Source organism: Apodemus sylvaticus, chromosome 8, assembly GCF_947179515.1.
Source record: "Apodemus sylvaticus chromosome 8, mApoSyl1.1, whole genome shotgun sequence".
NCBI lineage: Eukaryota > Metazoa > Chordata > Mammalia > Rodentia > Muridae > Apodemus > Apodemus sylvaticus.
Genome location: NC_067479.1, coordinates 110205466 through 110212101, shown reverse-complemented (window position 1 = coordinate 110212101; position 6636 = coordinate 110205466).

The following is a 6636-nucleotide window of genomic DNA, read 5'->3' as shown; positions in this document are numbered from 1 at the left end:
ACCCAAATGCCCCAGTTTCCTCTCAACCATGGGGATAAAGTCCATTTATTCCACAGGGCATCTTCAGAGTCATGAGATAAAGAAAGCATAGCATTCACCGTAAGAGAAAAACAAACTAGCAACCCTGTTCCTGATGGACATTTATCTTCCCGTGAGCCGCGATAGCTTTCTCTCCGTGTCGGGAATTTCTATGTGATTTTTGTTGGTCAAATGGATAATACTTCTGTTTTGAAAAAAAAAAAAAAAAAAAAAAGAGAACCAAATAGCCCTTAAGCCTATCTTGATTTTAGAACAGCTCACTACTATATATTAAGGGACCAACTCATAGAACATGCTACATTGTTCTGTGATTTGGGGACCCTCACTCCCACAAGTGAAAGAAACAAGACAGAGATAAGATAAACATAAAACACAGGGGAGAGAAAGCCTTGTGATAAACAGAGGACTCGACGTACAATGAAGTCCACACTAAAACCAGAGCCTCTCAAGAGTAAAACGTCTGGAGAATGGGAGCAAGCGCACTTCCACTGGAGACACTTCAGAGTAGCCCGATAAGTCTTTGTGTTTTCCTAGTCCAAGTTTCCAGAGTCGCCTCCTCTTCCAAGGCTCTTAGCTCTGCTATCCCTTGAGCCTGTCTCTGAGAGCTAAATATTATTACCACGACCATCTAATGTTTTCCTGCAAGAAAAAAAAAAAAAACTAAAATACATTCCCTCTGCTGTGTGATAAAACCCCAACAATTTTAACATTTATGTTTCACCCTTTATAAATGCAGCCATATTTTCACATTTCTAAAACACTTTGCTGGTTCTAATTAATGTTACACTCTGGGAAGTGACTTTTTATTTTTATCTCTAGGCAAGCAAGCTGAGAGTTGGGTTTACCCTTTTTTGAGAGAAGGGGTCATGGTGAGAAGGCCAGGATTTGGGCTTCTATGAAGCCCATTAAAGTCATTTTCCAGGGACTAAACATAATGCCCATCTAGTAATGCTGAGCTTCCTTGAAAGAAGCCATTGGTTGGTTCCAGTTGTGACCCACAAAGGAGTTCCATAGATCTGAAGGGTAAGAATTCCCAGGAGGTGAACCAGTCCCATCCCCACCAGACACCCATAGCTGACATTTGTTGACTGCAGAGGCTGTGCGTAGATCCTATACAATGTCATTGTCTCTCTGGTGGTATGTATATTCTCTTAGCTTGCTTTCTATTGCTTCAATAAACACTGTGATGGTTTGTATATGCTTGGCCCAGGGAGTGGCATTATTAGAAGGGTGTGGCCTTGTTAGAATAGGTGTGGCCTTGTTGGAGTAGGTGTGTCACTGTGGAGGTGGGCTTTAAGACCCTCCTCCTAGCTGCCTGGAAGTCAGTATTCTGCTAGCAGCCTTCAGATGAAGATGTAGAACTCTCAGCTCCTCCTGCACCATGCCTGCCTGGATGCTGCCATGTTCTGGTCTTGATTATGGACTGAATCTCTGAAGCTGTAAGTCAGCCTCAATTAAATGTTGTCCTTATAAGAGTTGCCTTCGTCATGGTGTCTGTTCATAGCAGTAAAACCTTAACTAAGACAAATGTCATAACCCAAAACAACGTGGAATGAAAAGTGTTCATTTGGCTTATACATTGTGATCTTAGCCCATTTGTGAGGGAAACCAGGGCAGGAACTGAAGCAGAGACCATAGAAGAACACTGTTTACTGCCTTGGTTAGCTTCCTTCTTCCTTTCTTCTTTCCTTCCTTCCTTTCTCTCTCCCTCCCTGCCTCCCTCTCTCCCTCCTTCCTTCCTTCCTATGTTTATTTTTTTGAGCCTTGGTGTTTTTGTCTGTGTGAGAGCGTTGGCTCTCCTAGAACTGGAGCTGCAGGCAGGTGTGAGCCCCTGGAAGAGCAGCCGGTGCTGTTAAGCATCTGTCTACCCCGTAAGCCTTTCTTTTCCCGCCAAGGACTGCCTGCCCAGGGATTGGAACACCCCTAGTGAGCTGAGTCTTCCCACATCAATTATTAACCAAGAAAATGCCCTGTAGATTTGCCCAACGGCCATCTGATGAGCCATTTTCCCAACTGAGGTTTCCCTTCTCAGATAACTCTGGCTTATATCAAGTAGACAAAAAACCTAACCAGGACATTTACCCAATTATCTTTATTTTACAAAGTAAAATGTTTAGAAAAGTATCATACTTGTCTAAGGCCAAAGGCTAATATTTGAATCGAGAACTCTTGAACTCACCAATCTCCCCTTGGTTTGAATATCAAGATTTCATCTGTGGAAGCTTTTGCACCTTGATAAAGTGAATACCCACACCCACTGTGCCTCATTCACAGAATGTCAGTCATAATGGGGTCCTTATTTAAATTCAAAAGGCTGGCAGATTCAAATTTTCTGACTTTAAAGTAAGCGAGGCAGGCTACATCATCGGTTCTATTTCCCAATTGTGAACAGTAGACTTACAACAGAATAAAAAAAAAAAAGGTGCGGGTGGGGATGGCGGTCAGTTAGGAGCACCGATAGCTCTCATATCTCGTTTGTTTTTCAGTGCTGAGTGCCTCCCACATGCACACAAGTGCTCTACCACTAAACTACTGCCCCAGCCTCTCTGTATAGCCCTGGCTGTCCTGGAACTCACTCTGTAGACCAGGCTGGCCTCGAACTCAGAACTGCCCCAGCTTTTTAGTATTACTTACTTTTGCGTTTTTTGGGATAGGTTCTTGAACAGTACAGGCTGGCCTCAAACTCATTACGTCACTGAAGCTACTTTGGACTCTTGATCTTCTTGTCCCCACCTCTGAAGTGCTGGGACTACAGGCATGCACCACCACACCAAGCTGAAAGCAAATATTTGGTTTGGTGTCAGGGAACCGGGGCCTTGCCCATTCCAGGAGAGCCTTTTCTCACTAATCCATACCCCAGAACTCATAGATCTAATTGTGAATGATCAGAAGTAGCTGAGAGCATTCTGTCTAAGCCCTACCCCACAACTATCTGGCAGCAGCCAGGTATGCTTCCGACACTTACCTGGCAACAGCTATAAAAGGGGATGCTTGGCCCCTCCTTCCTCCTCCCACTCTCTTGCTCTCTCCCCTTCCCATTCCCTTCCCCCACCCCTCTGTCCACATGCTCATGGCCATGGCCAGCCTCTACTTCTCTACTCTCTCTCTCTCTCTCTCTCTCTCTCTCTCTCTCTCTCTCTCTCTGCCTTTCTCTGCCTCTACTACCCTCTTAACTCCCCTCCCCATGCCCTGAATAAACTCTGTTCTATACCATACCATCATGTAGCTGGCCCCTCAGAGGGAAGGGATCCCTTGGCGTGTGCGCCTGCTGAGACACCTCCTTCCCCCACTCCTCACTACACCCCCATAGAACATATTCTTTTTTTATCTTTTTCTAAACACACTAGTAGCAAGCTAGGCCGGACCACATACATATCTCTGTGTCCTTATTGATGTCTTCTTGCAAATATCATTATTGTTTCTTTAATTTTCAGTTGCGTTCCTTTGGTGGTAGTGGTTGTGTGTGTGATATGCACATGCCCCAGTGTGGGCGTAGAGGTCAGAGGAAACTTGTGGGAGTCTGTTTTTTTTTTTTTTTCTTTACTGTGCAGTCCTGGGGATTGAACTCAGACGGTCAGACTTGGCAGCGAGTACCTTTATCTGCTGAGTCATCTCGCCAGCCTGCCATATGGTTTGGTTTTATTTTTTAAGACAGGGTCTTGCTCTGTAGCCCAGACTGGCCTCAGACTTGCAAAATTCCTCCTGGCTCAGCTTCTCCAAGGGTGGTGTCGCAGGCACAAGCTGCACAGTGGAGGTTCTTGCTTTTCTTGATGATAGCCATACTGCCTGTGCTGAGATAGCCTTTCAAAGTGGTTTTAATTCACATGTTCTTGATAGTTAAGAATACTGTATGCTTTTCCAGATATTTATTGGCTGTTGTGTCTTTGTATTGGTCCCCTTTAATTTTTTATTCTTACACACACACACACACACACACACACACACATTTCTTTGATCAAAGTCTCCCCAACTTCATCTGTCATCGCCCCCGACATTTTTGTGACCCATTACATTTAATTATAGCTGTCTGCTGTAGCATAGGCAGTAGGTTATTTGAGTGGGGTTGTACCTGTGGCTACATCAGAGAGGAATGTGACTTCCCTTCCTGCTATGTACTTTAACTGCTTATAGCTTCTCAGGGAAGGGTGGAGCCTATGAGCCCTCTTCTACCTAGGACAGAGTATTGATGGGTCCAGAGTCACAGATGCCACTGCTGCTGTGCGTTCATGGGCTGAACAGCCATCTCATGTCCAGAAGACTGCGTTCACAGCGCTTCCTCTCATCCTCAAGTCCTAGCATCTCCCACTCCTTCTTCTGCAATGGTTCCTGAGCCTTGGAGGGGTGGGACAGGTGTGCTCATTCAGGTCTGAGCACTCAGGAGTCACTTGTTCTCAGAACTCTGACCGGTTATGAATCTTGGCATTAACTGTTATGGTGCTTTAAGTAGGAATGGCGCCCACAGGCTCCTAGGTCTTTAGGACTCATGGGGTCTCACAGAGACTGACTCACCACCCAGGGAATATGTGTCGGTCTGACCTAGGCCCTCTGCATATGGTATGGATGTGAAGCTTAACACATTTGTCGGACTCCTAACAGTGGCAGACGGGGTTGTCTCTGACTCTTTTGCCTGGTTTTGGGACCCTTTTCCTCCTACTGGGTTGCTCATCCAGCCTTGATAAGAGGGTGCGTACCTAGTCTTATTGTATCTTGTTATGCCATGTTTGGTGGATACCCCTGGGGAGGGATTTAAAACAGTGAAAACACTGGTGTCCAAGAAAAGAAAAAATAAAGATTGTTGGTGTTGAACCTATATTGGAGAAGTCTCTGATGTCCACCAGACATCTTGCCTAGTTTCTCCTCCTTGTGTGCTTAGCCGCATTTACCCATCTGCATTAGCAGACTCTCGCATCCTGATACCCACAGTTTATTCTATCCAGAGTGGCTAATGCTCTATTGGAGGGGTGTCTGCGTCCTCCATGGGCACTGGGATGGGAGAAAACGAACACTGCAGACATGTATGTAGGCAGACGGGTCTTCATACTTTTCAAACCCAGCAAGTATTAATTACCCTATTGTAGGGATGCATCTGTGGGTGTCAGATCATCCACAGACCCTTTAGAATTGTCATGGTAACGGTGAACCCATCCTCAGACTGGTAGCTCCATAGCTGCTCCACCTACCCACCTCAGATGGTTGTCCTTCAGTGATAAGGCTTGCTGTCAGGTCATGAGGGCAGTGTACTCTCTCCCTATGCGCACCACCTGGCCTGCCCCAGGCTTCCCACACCTTTTGACTTGTCTGGGCCATGCCCTCTCCTTCTCCTCAACTGTCTCCCAGAGCTGATTCTCACCTTAGGGCTGCGGCAGGTTAACTTCATGCTCTTCTTGTGTTTTCTCTGTTCCCAAGGGACAAGGAGAGCCCAGATTTGAACAATAGGTTCTCTCTCAAGATGGCCCAGGGCCACAGTTGCTCTGAGCTGAAGGACACTCTATTTTTGACCCAATCCTCTGGAGTATTCTTTGTCTCAGCAAGACCTGCAGTCTGGTTGGAGGCTTGTGAGGGCTGTGGGCTTGTCCTGTGGGAGGACTGCCCAAACCCCTACCTGTGTTCTCTTGGCCTTCTTCCTATTCCTCTGCTCCCCAGCTGTCCCAACCCTCCCTGTGTGGGTGGTCAAAGCCCTTTCTCTCCTTCCCTCTTCAGGATCTTATCTTTCCCACGCCACACGAAGAAGACAGAAGAAGACAGCTTCTAGTCTTGTCTTGATGGGAAGTTCAAGATTTTGTTTTTAAGCTTTATAAAAAGCACTAACATCATTTAAAAATGTCGAATCTATCAGTGTTCAAGCTCTTCCCACCACTAAGATAATAGAGCCTTCATCTGGAATTTTATCTGTGCTTTTATTACTTTATGTGAACAATTTTTTTTTGTCTATTTGATATCTATGCATGGAACTCTCATCTTTCAATCCTTAACTACATTGTTATTTTACCATTTACATCTAAAACCCACTCTGATACTTTTGCTGACATCATCCAGAAATCTTCAAAGTTTTAATCTTTTGTTCTTTTGTTTTTTAAGTTGAGATGTGGCAAAAAATGTCACACTTGGATTAAATTAGGCCCATTGGCATATTTCTTTTTCATGGAGTTTTGTAAAAGTTGAGTTGCTAAAATAGAAATTCAGCATTATACAAACGAATATACATTCTTACTTTCTCTTGAAAAATCAGGTCTTGGAATCTGGAGCTCATATTGCTTCAAGGGAAACTGCTCACAATGCCTCCTGTGAACAGGAAACTGCTAGTGTTCCTCCAAGGTCACCAAAGTTCATCCTCACAGCTGGCACATCTGTTTGGCCACACCTGGGCTTGTCCCAGCCTTCTCCATGCCGCCAGCACCAACAGCCTCTGCTTGGCTCAGGGCTGGGTTCCATTACTAGGGTGCCAAGGGAGGAATACGCATGGATTTTATTTTAAGAAAATGGAAGGGATGAAACGTGTCCTTTAACCCAGGAAACTCGGGGTCAATTAGGTGTCTTACAGAGGTTTGTAATTGTGTTTGTGTGACACAAAGCCATAAGTGCCCTAAAGCACCTATG